This window comes from Astatotilapia calliptera, chromosome 17 (genome assembly GCF_964374335.1).
Source record: "Astatotilapia calliptera chromosome 17, fAstCal68.1, whole genome shotgun sequence".
NCBI classification, from domain to species: Eukaryota; Metazoa; Chordata; class Actinopteri; order Cichliformes; family Cichlidae; genus Astatotilapia; species Astatotilapia calliptera.
Window position 1 is genome coordinate 1599434 of NC_137438.1, and position 15998 is coordinate 1615431.

General features: G+C 41.8%; 2 long non-coding RNA genes across 2 annotated transcripts; both read right to left on the reverse strand.

The window, feature by feature from the left end:
* Positions 1–1383: 1383 nt before the first annotated feature.
* Positions 1384–2797, reverse strand: LOC145421460 (uncharacterized). The gene is made up of 2 exons (XR_013902822.1): positions 2527–2797; positions 1384–1903 (listed from the first exon to the last, which is right to left on the reverse strand). It is a non-coding gene; the product is annotated as an uncharacterized LOC145421460 (long non-coding RNA).
* Positions 2798–12848: 10051 nt separating this feature from the next.
* Positions 12849–14262, reverse strand: LOC145421475 (uncharacterized). The gene is made up of 2 exons (XR_013902844.1): positions 13992–14262; positions 12849–13368 (listed from the first exon to the last, which is right to left on the reverse strand). It is a non-coding gene; the product is annotated as an uncharacterized LOC145421475 (long non-coding RNA).
* Positions 14263–15998: the final 1736 nt, after the last annotated feature.

Sequence of the window (15998 nt, forward strand, 5' to 3'; positions counted from 1 at the left end):
CAGCTGCAGAAAGAACAACGGCCAATCCTGCAATGCCTACATACCACGAAACAAGGTATGTTGAAAAAAGGTTGTCAGCCTCCTCAGGTCTACGAGGTTCTCTTTCTGTTGTCTGTTGTACATGTACCGCTTGGCGCTGAAGATTTTCCACAGCTTTTCTGAGTTCTGCATTCTCTTGACTGAGTCGTGCGTTTCTTTGCTTGAGTTTTGTGTCTTCTTGCCGGAGTTGTGTGTTTTCTTGCCAGAGTTTTGTGTGTTCTTCACTGAGTTTTATATTATCTTGCCAGAGTTGTGTGTTTACTTGCCGGTATTGTGTGTTTACTTGCCAGAGTCCTGCGCTCTCTTGCCTGCATTGTGTAAATTCTTGATTCAATTCTGTGACAGCTCTGTCTTCTCTTCTGCGTTGTGTGTTCGCTTGTCTGAGTTGTCTGTTCTGTTGCCTGAGTTCTTCGTTCTGTTCCCTGAGTTGTCTGTTCTGTTGCCCGAGTTCTGCGTTACCTTCAATGACGTCTGTGATTTGTCTCTTAATGCTACATAGAGCTTCAACTGCCGTATACTGCAGCAAGTCTGACTGATCTCTGCTTCCAGATGGATTATTCGACGTTCCCTGTGACATTTCTTTGGAGGTTTAAAGCTCAAAAAAGTTAAATCTCTGAATGATTTAAATGCAAAGGTCAGCTTTGTCTAAGGTCAGCTTTGTCTAAAACAACTGGCTCTTTCTGATGTAAACTGTTAAACGACCTCCTCTATTTATAGACTTGGTGGGTGTGGCAGAGAATGTGATGTCCCTGTGACATCACGATGATCCTTTGATCTTCTCAAAGGATCATTGTGATGTCACCGTGACGTCACAATGATCGTTCGAGAAGATCAAAGGATCAAAGGAGCGCTGTGGATCATTCTGAGCATGCTCAGATCAATGAACGGTCATTGTGACGTCATTGCTAATTATTTGGCATTATTGCAGCAAACCAGCCCATGAAATGGATGAAACATCGTGACTGAGTTCCAGCGCTACACGAGGGACCTGCTTCAAACATACCACCATGCCAATCAGATTACTTCTTCCATGTGAGGGTGAAGAGGTGACCCTTCTGGATAAGATGGTGAAGGTTTGCTGCGTTTGGTGAACAGTGTGATAATAAAACCAGGGAAAATGAAACCTGCTCCTGTTAAATATTCTTTAGTCTTTTGCTGTATAAATAGCTGTATTTTTTCAAAAGACACAGTAAATAAAGTAATGTTAGTAGTGGGTGATATCATGTAAACACTGTCATGATTTTGTGTAAACATTTTGTCATTTGTAAACTATAAATGACATCATCATTGTAACTGATGTGATGTTCTATGAAGTGGTTTTAATTTTAAAAAAAGAGGCAAAAATTACTTTGTTTCTTTATTCAACTTTTGAACAGCGGGACTCAGTCAGTACATATTCAGTAAATGCAAATTATTTACACGGCAGTGCACTACAGGCATAAATCTAGACCCCTAGATAAAACATGATGGCATTATAGCAGTGACGACTCCTCCACAGTAGCAGGTGGGGTTTTTCTTTTTTGAGGACGGCTCCTTTTACCTGTCACTACAGATGGTCTGTGAATGTTTTGATCAAGAGCCTTTTTTGGGCAGCTGAAGAGGAGAAGTCTATCTTATGGCCAACCTCTGGCTGTATCTTGGTCACATTACCCAGCAAAACCCAGTATGGAGGTTCATCTGTAACAGTCCTTGTGCCACGGATCAACACTGTTGCTTCTACTTTAAACAGAAGAGCAGTGACGTGGGTCCAGGTCTCTGCGACTCCGGCCATGCAGGTGCAGCGGGCGGCTTCAACCTTCCCTGTGATGCTCACAGTGACCCATGGCTGCAATGCTGGTTCATTCAGTCTTTGAGAGTGCAGGACCTGAAACACACACAGACAAAGTTCATTTAAAGACAAGAACTATGAGCCAAGGCCGACACAGATGTGTTTAATCTACTTTATCATAAATGTAACAAAGTGTTTAGAAAGTTAGCACATACATGTCATTTTTCATTTCTTTATGTGTCCATCGCTGCAGGTTATAGTGTAAACCTGCCTGTTCTCTGTCAGAAACCTGCCTGCAGAAAATGAACCTAAAGTATGTAATGCAAGGATGCCATCACTGTAGAGATGGAGAAAGCATAAAGTGACAATTATGAGTCACTTAATATGATAAGGAGATTCTGCAGGTCATTAATCAATGTATAAAACTAAAATAAAATGTATTTTTAGTGACTCAAGATACAAATATTGACGCAAGATGTATAATTAGAATTATTTATAATAAACATTAATAAATCATTGCAATTTCTTTAACCATAAAGAGTAACTAAATCCTTCAGGACAGTGTCTCATCAATGCACTGAACTCACTATGTTATCCCTCTAACAGCCTCCACATGTTCTCACTGTAATTTCCCCTCATGAATGAATTTATGCTGCACTAATGTGAATGTTCGGATGGAAATCAAACGCATTTCACTCGCAGTACTCGAGCTGACTTACCTTTGTTTGAATGACGACTTGTACGCGCTGACTCCACAGATAAGGTACGAGAATATGTCAGGCTACGTCAATAGCGGTTGGTCTTCAGGGTTTTTACTCCACGGCCGTATTTCATACGGGTCCACATTTCCAATGCAGGCTATTTTCTGCAAGTACCGCCGCTTCGCCTCTGAACGAAATCGGTCTCTATGCAGTCCGTTCTCTTTTGAGCTGCTTTTAAGCATCTTGTAATCGTCGTTCCAACATTTGGAGCCAGAGTCTGCGCAGTAGTGACTTGAGGTGGAGCGACTGTGTAACACTCCCGCCCACACACCCGCTGGACGTGACCGCAAACACGCCCCCTACACTTTTTACGTAGCACCTGTGGCTCGAGTTTTTTGCTGGTTTCCCGCGACTGACGACTCGTTTAATTAAGGTAAAAATACAACCATGTCACTGTTATAAGAAAAGACACACAGCTTATCGTCTTATAGTTCTAAAATCGCTCTGTTGTTAATTCGTTTGCTAGATTAGCCGCTAGCATGCGCGCTGTGTTGGAGGCTTGTTGCTAGCTAGTTAGCGATGCTACACACTCTAATAGTCTGTGTTATTGAAGGATTCAGCCCTCCTTATGGTTTTTTTTATCCATTTTTAGACAGCGATGAGATCATCTGCACACTCTACACATGCCCAGAGTTACTGTTAATATCAGAAATATAATGCTGTCCTCTGGTTTTATACATTTTAAACATTTGGTTAAAATCTCAATGTTTTATACATTCATTGGTGCAGACCCTGAATTGGGACACAGCCTAGTGGTGCCGAGCTGGCGCACCGAGCAGTTCCTGTTACCTGCTGTGTGTCTGTTTTTACAGGTAAGCTGGGTTCCAAATAATACATATGTGATAGACAACAGTAGCAATCGAAAAGCTAGAGAGCCAATTCACGAGTTTAAGGGTTGATAACATGAATCACCACCAGCTGTTGCTAAAAGCACCTTTATGATCTGAGCATGCGCAGAATGATCCACAGCGCTCCTTTGATCTTCTCGAACGATCATTGTGACGTCACGGTGACATAACAATGATCCTTTGAGAACATCAAAGGAGCATTGTGATGTCACAGGGACATCACGTTCTCTGCACACCCACCAAGTCTATAAATAGAGGAGGTCGTTAACAGTTTACATCAGAAAGAGCCAGTTGTTTTAGACAAAGCTGACCTTAGACAAAGCTGACCTTTGCATTTAAATCATTCAGAGATTTAACTTTTTTGACACTTTTGAGCTTTAAACCTCTAAAGAAATGTCACAGGGAAACGGTGATCAGTTAGACCCACTGCAGCGTATGGCAGATGCACTCAGGGAAGCACACGTACAACTCACGGAAGACAACGCAGAACTCAGTGAAAGTTGCATAGAATTAAGTCAACTTATCGGACAAGTCAGTGGAGAAAACACACAACTCAGTGAAAACTACCTACAACTCAATCAAGAAAACACACAACTGAGTCAAGCAAACGCACAACTCGGGCAAGGAAACGCACAACTGAGTCAAGAAAACACACAACTCAGTCAAGCAAACGCACAACTCGGGCAAGGAAACGCACAATTGAGGCAAGAGATGGCAGAACTCAGACAAACTGTGGAAAATCTTCAGCGCCCAGCGGTACATGAACAAGAGACAACAGAAAGAGAATCGCCTGGTTCGTGGGGTCTAAACCTACTTAAAGTAGGTTTAACTGTTGCCGGATGTGTCATTGCTCTTCCTGCAGCTTTCTGGGTCGCCTCTAAGATTTTCGGCTGAAGAGAATGTCCCACAGGATGGCTTGCGTGTGCTTGCATGCACACGTCCCATCGACAATTGTGGACCAGTTACCCTTTAAAAACAGTAATGATGTTTTCCAGCCACAGTCCACCTTCATCCTGGCGTTGTTCCCGCTGGTGCAGGGTCCGCTCCTCAGCAAAGGTTTCTCCGTTTGGTTCTGTCCAAGGCGTCCTCAGGTGACGCGTTGATGGTCTTAATGTCTTCCTTGATTTTGTCCATCCACCGTTTTTTCGGTCTGCCTCAAGGCCGGCGCCGTCTGGGTCGATCCTTAATAGTCGTTTTTGCTGAGTTCTCATCGCTTCGAATCACGTGTCCATACCACCTCAGGCGGGATTCGAGCATCTTTTGAACTCGAGCCACAGTCCACCGACCTGTGCTCTCCTTTATGTTTGATTTTATTTTGCCCCTCACCTCCCAACCAGTCATGGCAGAAGACCGCCCCTCCCTGAGCCTGGTTCTGCCAGAGGTTTCTTCCTGTTAAAAGGGAGTTTTTCCTCTCCACCGTTGCCAGAGTGCTTGCTCATAGGGGATCATTTGATTGTTGGGTTGAATTTTTGGATTTCATTTCATTGGCTTGAACTGAAAAACCTAAAAATTCAGCTGAGGGGTTCACATAGTGGAGAGCACTACATTTGTTAACTGCACTTTGTTTATTTGTGGATTTTGTAGTTCTTCCTACTACAAAAACTACAAATGAAAACAAGGCAGTTAGCAGCAAATGAAAATAAATAAAACACATTAAAAAAATCTGCTACTGCTCTGTGTGTTTACTTTAGTGAACAATTCAGGTGAGGGGTTCACATAGTGGAGAGCACTACATTTGTTATATATATTGTGTGTGTATATATATATAACAACTAAAATACAATATATTGTATTTTAGATTAGAATTGAGATGGATATATATCTGGTCAAAGAATATAACTAAATTTATATTTAACTTACAATAAATCACTAGTTGTTCAGTCCTAGCTGTCGTTATCAGTTACTGCCAGTTATTCCTCTGCTGCCCATGGTTTACAGTCCACATAAACAGGACTGAATCATCAGCAGAAGAAACAGAAAACAGGTCTCTTGCCACTGTTTGCTACTTTTGTAATTGCTGATAGGAATTTGTGACAGGTCGGAGGCACGACACGACCACGACTCAGCATTCTGTGGCATTTCCCTTTTATTCTCGTTAGCTGTACACACACTGATGGCTCAGCTTTCCAGCCAAACACATACCAACAACAAACACACAACAGGCCCTAGTTCATTTAAATGAGAGTACGTTTTGCTCTAATGAGTTTGCATTCAGTGTTTAAAATTCAAACTGTTAACATAAAATGTTATTGTTAATAAATTGTTATTGTTTACCTTTTTGTCTTGTATTGTTGATGTGTATGAAGTATATGTATATCTGTATGTTGCCCTGTCTTAGTTTGTCTTGTCCCGTGTTCCCACTCGTGGCCCGCACCTTGTCGTGGTGAGTGGGCTTTCAACTAAGATGGGCTGTCCTTCTGTTGTCATATGTTGAAAAGAAAGCAAAATGCTACTTTTTACTACTCGGATCAAATGTATTCATGTTTAAATACTGTGGGTAATGTAATCTAAAGAAGTAGTCAGGGTGTGGTCCTTCTCAAATTTCCTTCATCCGAGTTTTTGTGCTCGTCTGTCTGCCTCTGTTCTAGGTTCACAGGACATGCAGATGAGATGCTTCTCTTGGGTTTCATATATAAGCAACACACGTCCTGGTTTATGTCACAGTCTTTGGTAAGTTTTACAGTCCAAATTTATTGACTGGTGTTAAGGTTCAAATATTAAGGAGGGATATAGGAGGTGTTGCGAGATCGATCAACTTTAGACCAGACAACAAACGACGGAGGCTCCGGAAAAGTGCAATCAAACGATGAGTTTTATTAACACAGGAGAACCACCAACCGTCAGCATACGGATTGTTTTGCTCTGACAAGAATACATTGGGTTCTGGTTTTATAGGACAAAATATCACCTACGTCAATACAGTTCAAAAATACATGGTGACAGACGGGCAAAAGTTCAATTCGTGCAGACAAGGGTACATCACGTACATATAACCTTACACCGACATATAACTTCTCCTTTCTACATTACTTGCCTTTTAAGGTAATAACTTCAGGTCTTAGCATCTCTGAGATCTAATAATGGACCCTCGTCATTAATTACTAAGTAGAGTACTTTGCAGCCAGTCTCAAACTGAAGCAGAAGACGCTTAGGCCTTCGCTCAGACCTGCTACTAGATTAATATGTGTATTGTAAGCATGCATGCAATTAACCTGCTATGTTCTCATCTCCCCTCAGCATGTATCATCTGGACACTCTCACCAGTGAAGCTTAAAACCTTCTAGAATGGAACATCAACTCTAACCAAGCACATTTATGCATTGTGTATAGAATGAACTCAACCTGTAAAAATAGAAAGGTCAATGTGATGACAGACATATTCAATGCAATATAAACCCTGTAGGAAATATTACTGATAAATGATACTGTGAAACATGTTATTAATACATTCTTCATAAGGCAGATTATATGGTAGCAATAAAAGAATCTCTGAATCCCAACAGAGGGCAGGGTCAAGGTTTGGCCCAATACTGGTTACTTTTTAATGTTAGATTTAACTAAATATAAAGCGTTTTAAGATAAAGGACAAGTTAAGTCTTGTTTTGTGCAGGGCTGATCAAATTTTGTCAGTACCATACTAATTAATCTAAGCCTCTGGACTTCTTTAAGTTTCTTGAAGATGTTTCACCTCTCCCACATGGCTTATAAGTCTGGGACTCTCCACCATTTGATCTTAGAACTGAAGAAGCTTCTCGGACGAGACGTGAAACGTCTTCAAGACACTTAAAGAAGTCCAGATGCTTTTCTTTCCAAGCTCCTTAGACTACGATGACCTGGTGGACTGAGAAACTTCACAGACACACTAATTCCTCCTTGCCAATTATCAGCTTACTAGAATTGTGTAACAAAATGTGCTGAATGTCATATAATTAACAGGAAATCAGAGAAACTAAGGACTTATGGTTTGAGGCATAAACTTCTTAACAAACTGATTTGAATTATTCTCTCCTCTGTTTGTGATTTTTAGGAGCCGTCTTCAGATTGAGACCTCAGTGGCAGTTAATGACATGATGGACATGCCATCTATTTGAAATGCTGATTTATTTTTTTAAATATATTTGGCACGCAGACTGGGGGGAGCCAGGATCAAACCACCAACCTTCCAGTCAGAAGATGACCCGCTGCACTTCCTGAGCTACAGCCACCCCAAATTAACAATATAAGTCTCTTTAGTAATTAATCAAATAACAATGAATTTCACAAATTCCTCCTTTTTTTTTAACGCACCAAAAGCTCACGATTAATAAAAAGCAGTTATGTGAGTAATGCGCAGGTGCTCATCACATCCATGAACATGCTTGGACTTCTGTGCCGCTCCTCTCCACCTGTACTGAAATTCACCTGCCCTGCTTCAGGTGTCTCAGTGCAGCAGCTCCACCTACTGGTCAGAGCAGTGAATCTCAGTGTAAAGAAACAGAGTGTTACTGAACAGGAGATCAGCCTCCTCATCATCATCATCACCTCCTTCTTCTTCTTTGTTTTAATTTCAAGCCATTCCCTGGTAAAATCTTCTGACCCGTGATCTCCTCTCACTTTCCACAGGTACACCTGATTGGCCAGCCTCTACGCCTCTCCAAGTCATGTGACTGGATCACGTGAAGAAGCGTTTCTGTTTCCGTGACATCAGTTCAGTGGTGTTCTGTGTATGTTTGATATCTCTGCCTGGACGTCCAGCCAACTGCTCCGACCCTCGCTGGACCGGATCCTGGTCCCGTTGGGTTTTGCTGGTTCTGGGCGGTCCCGTTGGCCAACAGGTGCTGCTGGGATGCAAGTGGGCAGAGCTCACAGTGACGTACCTGCAGGGACGACTAGGTGACCTCTGACCTCTTTCGGAAGGACGGGCTCAGCTCCGGATGACATCACACCGTTACCTGGATGCGTCTCAGCTTCACCTGAAATAAAGAGAACACTGGATGAAGGAGTGCCAGCCAATCAGAGGGCAGTATTCAGACTGCTTCATTGTACTGACTGAGTGACAGGCTCCTCCTCCTCAGTGTGTGTGTGTAAATACTGTACAGAGGAACTATTTTAAAGAGCCTGTTGGATGATGTTGGATTTCCTATTCTTCTTTTTGTCTGGTAGTCTCTGTCTCTGTTTTTCTACTGTTGTTGATCTGATATTAAACCTGTAGCTGGTGGAGCAGCGCTCGAGCTCAGTGACACTGATCTCAGAGAAATTATTTTACTGCTATTGTTCATATTACCATGGCATTAATAACATAATCTACAAGTATTGATAGTGCATTCAGAGGTTTAAACATATTGGCACCCAATTAATTAGCCTTTAGTACAGGAGCAGTGATAACCACTTTAAACTGTTGAGTTGGATCTATAATCTTAAATGCTTTTTATAATCTTGAATGTTTATATGCAGAGTGTGAGTGACGTGGAGCTTAGAAGGTTAGTCTTACAGCAAGAATAGTAGCTGAGCAGAGACCTGAGTGTATTCAGCAACCTGCTGTGTTTGAGTTTGCTTGGTAACAGTTGACTGAGAATAAGTCAGGAAGTATACTTCTAAAGTGTCTTTGTTTCCTCTGTAAAGTGTGCATTTTGGTTGCTATTTTGAGGAGTGGTGTTGGATGATGCTACTTGAATAACCAGGTTATTCATTATTATCTTTTATATTCTTTTATTAAGTTTTAAGTAGTATCATTTGATTAAAACATTTATTCAATATATTACACATATAGTTTCAGTTGTGCTGGCCTTCTGTCTGGGGAAAAGGTTACAAGGTTTAGCTGGTGAGGGGAGAGGTGAAACTGAGTGCATGTCAGGTTGACACACATAAGTAGATAGACTCATTTGTAGGTAAAAGTTTAATCATGTTATGCCTGTCGCTGCGAAATTGAGTTTGCAAAAGAACAGTTTGTTGCAGAACCGCTGCTGATGTTCCAAGACGATAAACGGGCGTCGGGCAGCGACAGGATGCACCTGCCGTGGAGACGGAGACCATGTTCTTTCAAACTGTGTTAAAAGTCATTGTGGTTTTGATTTGACGTATGCATGTATTGTATCTGCTTGAGGCATGAGGGGGCGTCAGTAAACATGCCCTGATGCCATAAAACCTTTCCTGTGTAGTTTTTTGGGCGGAGATCTACAGCTGATGTTATGCGGTGTACATCTCCCCACGCTGCGCGTGTTCATTAAAATCATCGTTTTGACTACTCCGGCCGGACCAGTGTTGTTATTTGGATTTCCTCCTATATCCCTCCTTAATATTTGAACCTTAACACCAGTCAATAAATTTGGACTGTAAAACTTACCAAAGACTGTGACATAAACCAGGACGTGTGTTGCTTATATATGAAACCCAAGAGAAGCATCTCATCTGCATGTCCTGTGAACCTAGAACAGAGGCAGACAGACGAGCACAAAAACTCGGATGAAGGAAATTTGAGAAGGACCACACCCTGACTACTTCTTTAGATTACATTACCCACAGTATTTAAACATGAATACATTTGATCCGAGTAGTAAAAAGTAGCATTTTGCTTTCTTTTCAACATATGACAACAGAAGGACAGCCCATCTTAGTTGAAAGCCCACTCACCACGACAAGGTGCGGGCCACGAGTGGGAACACGGGACAAGACAAACTAAGACAGGGCAACATACAGATATACATATACTTCATACACATCAACAATACAAGACAAAAAGGTAAACAATAACAATTTATTAACAATAACATTTTATGTTAACAGTTTGAATTTTAAACACTGAATGCAAACTCATTAGAGCAAAACGTACTCTCATTTAAATGAACTAGGGCCTGTTGTGTGTTTGTTGTTGGTATGTGTTTGGCTGGAAAGCTGAGCCATCAGTGTGTGTACAGCTAACGAGAATAAAAGGGAAATGCCACAGAATGCTGAGTCGTGGTCGTGTCGTGCCTCCGACCTGTCACAAATTCCTATCAGCAATTACAAAAGTAGCAAACAGTGGCAAGAGACCTGTTTTCTGTTTCTTCTGCTGATGATTCAGTCCTGTTTATGTGGACTGTAAACCATGGGCAGCAGAGGAATAACTGGCAGTAACTGATAACGACAGCTAGGACTGAACAACTAGTGATTTATTGTAAGTTAAATATAAATTTAGTTATATTCTTTGACCAGATATATATCCATCTCAATTCTAATCTAAAATACAATATATTGTATTTTAGTTGTTATATATATATATATATATACACACACAATATATATAACAAATGTAGTGCTCTCCACTATGTGAACCCCTCACCTGAATTGTTCACTAAAGTAAACACACAGAGCAGTAGCAGATTTTTTTAATGTGTTTTATTTATTTTCATTTGCTGCTAACTGCCTTGTTTTCATTTGTAGTTTTTGTAGTAGGAAGAACTACAAAATCCACAAATAAACAAAGTGCAGTTAACAAATGTAGTGCTCTCCACTATGTGAACCCCTCAGCTGAATTTTTAGGTTTTTCAGTTCAAGCCAATGAAATGAAATCCAAAAATTCAACCCAACAATCAAATGATCCCCTATGAGCAAGCACTCTGGCAACGGTGGAGAGGAAAAACTCCCTTTTAACAGGAAGAAACCTCTGGCAGAACCAGGCTCAGGGAGGGGCGGTCTTCTGCCATGACTGGTTGGGAGGTGAGGGGCAAAATAAAATCAAACATAAAGGAGAGCACAGGTCGGTGGACTGTGGCTCGAGTTTAAAAGATGCTCGAATCCCGCCTGAGGTGGTATGGACACGTGATTCGAAGCGATGAGAACTCAGCAAAAACGACTATTAAGGATCGACCCAGACGGCGCCGGCCTCGAGGCAGACCGAAAAAACGGTGGATGGACAAAATCAAGGAAGACATTAAGACCATCAATTGTGGACCACAATCCACAATTGTCGATGGGACGTGTGCATGCAAGCACACGCAAGCCATCCCCGCTCTGTGGGTTCATGACAATAATCATGACCCCACAGAGCGGGACATTCGCTTCAGCCGAAAATCTTAGAGGCGACCCAGAAAGCAGCTGCAGAAAGAACAACGGCCAATCCTGCAATGCCTACATACCACGAAACAAGGTATGTTGAAAAAAGGTTGTCAGCCTCCTCAGGTCTACGAGGTTCTCTTTCTGTTGTCTGTTGTACATGTACCGCTTGGCGCTGAAGATTTTCCACAGCTTTTCTGAGTTCTGCATTCTCTTGACTGAGTCGTGCGTTTCTTTGCTTGAGTTTTGTGTCTTCTTGCCGGAGTTGTGTGTTTTCTTGCCAGAGTTTTGTGTGTTCTTCACTGAGTTTTATATTATCTTGCCAGAGTTGTGTGTTTACTTGCCGGTATTGTGTGTTTACTTGCCAGAGTCCTGCGCTCTCTTGCCTGCATTGTGTAAATTCTTGATTCAATTCTGTGACAGCTCTGTCTTCTCTTCTGCGTTGTGTGTTCGCTTGTCTGAGTTGTCTGTTCTGTTGCCTGAGTTCTTCGTTCTGTTCCCTGAGTTGTCTGTTCTGTTGCCCGAGTTCTGCGTTACCTTCAATGACGTCTGTGATTTGTCTCTTAATGCTACATAGAGCTTCAACTGCCGTATACTGCAGCAAGTCTGACTGATCTCTGCTTCCAGATGGATTATTCGACGTTCCCTGTGACATTTCTTTGGAGGTTTAAAGCTCAAAAAAGTTAAATCTCTGAATGATTTAAATGCAAAGGTCAGCTTTGTCTAAGGTCAGCTTTGTCTAAAACAACTGGCTCTTTCTGATGTAAACTGTTAAACGACCTCCTCTATTTATAGACTTGGTGGGTGTGGCAGAGAATGTGATGTCCCTGTGACATCACGATGATCCTTTGATCTTCTCAAAGGATCATTGTGATGTCACCGTGACGTCACAATGATCGTTCGAGAAGATCAAAGGATCAAAGGAGCGCTGTGGATCATTCTGAGCATGCTCAGATCAATGAACGGTCATTGTGACGTCATTGCTAATTATTTGGCATTATTGCAGCAAACCAGCCCATGAAATGGATGAAACATCGTGACTGAGTTCCAGCGCTACACGAGGGACCTGCTTCAAACATACCACCATGCCAATCAGATTACTTCTTCCATGTGAGGGTGAAGAGGTGACCCTTCTGGATAAGATGGTGAAGGTTTGCTGCGTTTGGTGAACAGTGTGATAATAAAACCAGGGAAAATGAAACCTGCTCCTGTTAAATATTCTTTAGTCTTTTGCTGTATAAATAGCTGTATTTTTTCAAAAGACACAGTAAATAAAGTAATGTTAGTAGTGGGTGATATCATGTAAACACTGTCATGATTTTGTGTAAACATTTTGTCATTTGTAAACTATAAATGACATCATCATTGTAACTGATGTGATGTTCTATGAAGTGGTTTTAATTTTAAAAAAAGAGGCAAAAATTACTTTGTTTCTTTATTCAACTTTTGAACAGCGGGACTCAGTCAGTACATATTCAGTAAATGCAAATTATTTACACGGCAGTGCACTACAGGCATAAATCTAGACCCCTAGATAAAACATGATGGCATTATAGCAGTGACGACTCCTCCACAGTAGCAGGTGGGGTTTTTCTTTTTTGAGGACGGCTCCTTTTACCTGTCACTACAGATGGTCTGTGAATGTTTTGATCAAGAGCCTTTTTTGGGCAGCTGAAGAGGAGAAGTCTATCTTATGGCCAACCTCTGGCTGTATCTTGGTCACATTACCCAGCAAAACCCAGTATGGAGGTTCATCTGTAACAGTCCTTGTGCCACGGATCAACACTGTTGCTTCTACTTTAAACAGAAGAGCAGTGACGTGGGTCCAGGTCTCTGCGACTCCGGCCATGCAGGTGCAGCGGGCGGCTTCAACCTTCCCTGTGATGCTCACAGTGACCCATGGCTGCAATGCTGGTTCATTCAGTCTTTGAGAGTGCAGGACCTGAAACACACACAGACAAAGTTCATTTAAAGACAAGAACTATGAGCCAAGGCCGACACAGATGTGTTTAATCTACTTTATCATAAATGTAACAAAGTGTTTAGAAAGTTAGCACATACATGTCATTTTTCATTTCTTTATGTGTCCATCGCTGCAGGTTATAGTGTAAACCTGCCTGTTCTCTGTCAGAAACCTGCCTGCAGAAAATGAACCTAAAGTATGTAATGCAAGGATGCCATCACTGTAGAGATGGAGAAAGCATAAAGTGACAATTATGAGTCACTTAATATGATAAGGAGATTCTGCAGGTCATTAATCAATGTATAAAACTAAAATAAAATGTATTTTTAGTGACTCAAGATACAAATATTGACGCAAGATGTATAATTAGAATTATTTATAATAAACATTAATAAATCATTGCAATTTCTTTAACCATAAAGAGTAACTAAATCCTTCAGGACAGTGTCTCATCAATGCACTGAACTCACTATGTTATCCCTCTAACAGCCTCCACATGTTCTCACTGTAATTTCCCCTCATGAATGAATTTATGCTGCACTAATGTGAATGTTCGGATGGAAATCAAACGCATTTCACTCGCAGTACTCGAGCTGACTTACCTTTGTTTGAATGACGACTTGTACGCGCTGACTCCACAGATAAGGTACGAGAATATGTCAGGCTACGTCAATAGCGGTTGGTCTTCAGGGTTTTTACTCCACGGCCGTATTTCATACGGGTCCACATTTCCAATGCAGGCTATTTTCTGCAAGTACCGCCGCTTCGCCTCTGAACGAAATCGGTCTCTATGCAGTCCGTTCTCTTTTGAGCTGCTTTTAAGCATCTTGTAATCGTCGTTCCAACATTTGGAGCCAGAGTCTGCGCAGTAGTGACTTGAGGTGGAGCGACTGTGTAACACTCCCGCCCACACACCCGCTGGACGTGACCGCAAACACGCCCCCTACACTTTTTACGTAGCACCTGTGGCTCGAGTTTTTTGCTGGTTTCCCGCGACTGACGACTCGTTTAATTAAGGTAAAAATACAACCATGTCACTGTTATAAGAAAAGACACACAGCTTATCGTCTTATAGTTCTAAAATCGCTCTGTTGTTAATTCGTTTGCTAGATTAGCCGCTAGCATGCGCGCTGTGTTGGAGGCTTGTTGCTAGCTAGTTAGCGATGCTACACACTCTAATAGTCTGTGTTATTGAAGGATTCAGCCCTCCTTATGGTTTTTTTTATCCATTTTTAGACAGCGATGAGATCATCTGCACACTCTACACATGCCCAGAGTTACTGTTAATATCAGAAATATAATGCTGTCCTCTGGTTTTATACATTTTAAACATTTGGTTAAAATCTCAATGTTTTATACATTCATTGGTGCAGACCCTGAATTGGGACACAGCCTAGTGGTGCCGAGCTGGCGCACCGAGCAGTTCCTGTTACCTGCTGTGTGTCTGTTTTTACAGGTAAGCTGGGTTCCAAATAATACATATGTGATAGACAACAGTAGCAATCGAAAAGCTAGAGAGCCAATTCACGAGTTTAAGGGTTGATAACATGAATCACCACCAGCTGTTGCTAAAAGCACCTTTATGATCTGAGCATGCGCAGAATGATCCACAGCGCTCCTTTGATCTTCTCGAACGATCATTGTGACGTCACGGTGACATAACAATGATCCTTTGAGAACATCAAAGGAGCATTGTGATGTCACAGGGACATCACGTTCTCTGCACACCCACCAAGTCTATAAATAGAGGAGGTCGTTAACAGTTTACATCAGAAAGAGCCAGTTGTTTTAGACAAAGCTGACCTTAGACAAAGCTGACCTTTGCATTTAAATCATTCAGAGATTTAACTTTTTTGAGCTTTAAACCTCCAAAGAAATGTCACAGGGAACGTCGAATAATCCATCTGGAAGCAGAGATCAGTCAGACCCAGTGCAGCGTACGGCAGTTGAAATTCTACAAATTGTTGTTAGTCAAAACTTAGACATCGCTGCATTAAACACACGCCTCACGGAAGAAAACAGACATCACAGGCAAGAGATCATTCAAATCAATCAAGAAAACGCACAAGTCAATCGAGAAAACATAGAACTTGGGCAAGTGATCACACGCCTCACGGAAGAAAACAGACATCACAGCCAAGAGATCATTCAACTCAATAGAGACAACGCACAAGTCACTCGAGAAAACATAGAACTTGGGCAAGTGATCACACGCCTCACGGAAGAAAACAGACATCACAGCCAAGAGATCATTCAAATCAATCAAGAAAGCGCACAAGTCACTCGAGAAAACATAGAACTTGGGCAAGTGATCACACGCCTCACGGAAGAAAACAGACATCACAGGCAAGAGATCATTCAACTCAATAGAGACAACGCACAAGTCACTCGAGAATACATGGAACTTGGGCAAGTGATCACACGCCTCAGGCAACAGAACGAAGAACTGAGGCAAGAGAGAAGACGACTCTGTGAAGAGATCAGACAACTCAGGGAAAGGAACGAAGAACTCACAAATGTCGGATGGTTCATTGTTCTTTCTGCAGCTGCTATCTGGGTCGCCTCTAGGTTTTTCGGCTGAAGCGAATGTCCCGCTCTGTGGGGTCATG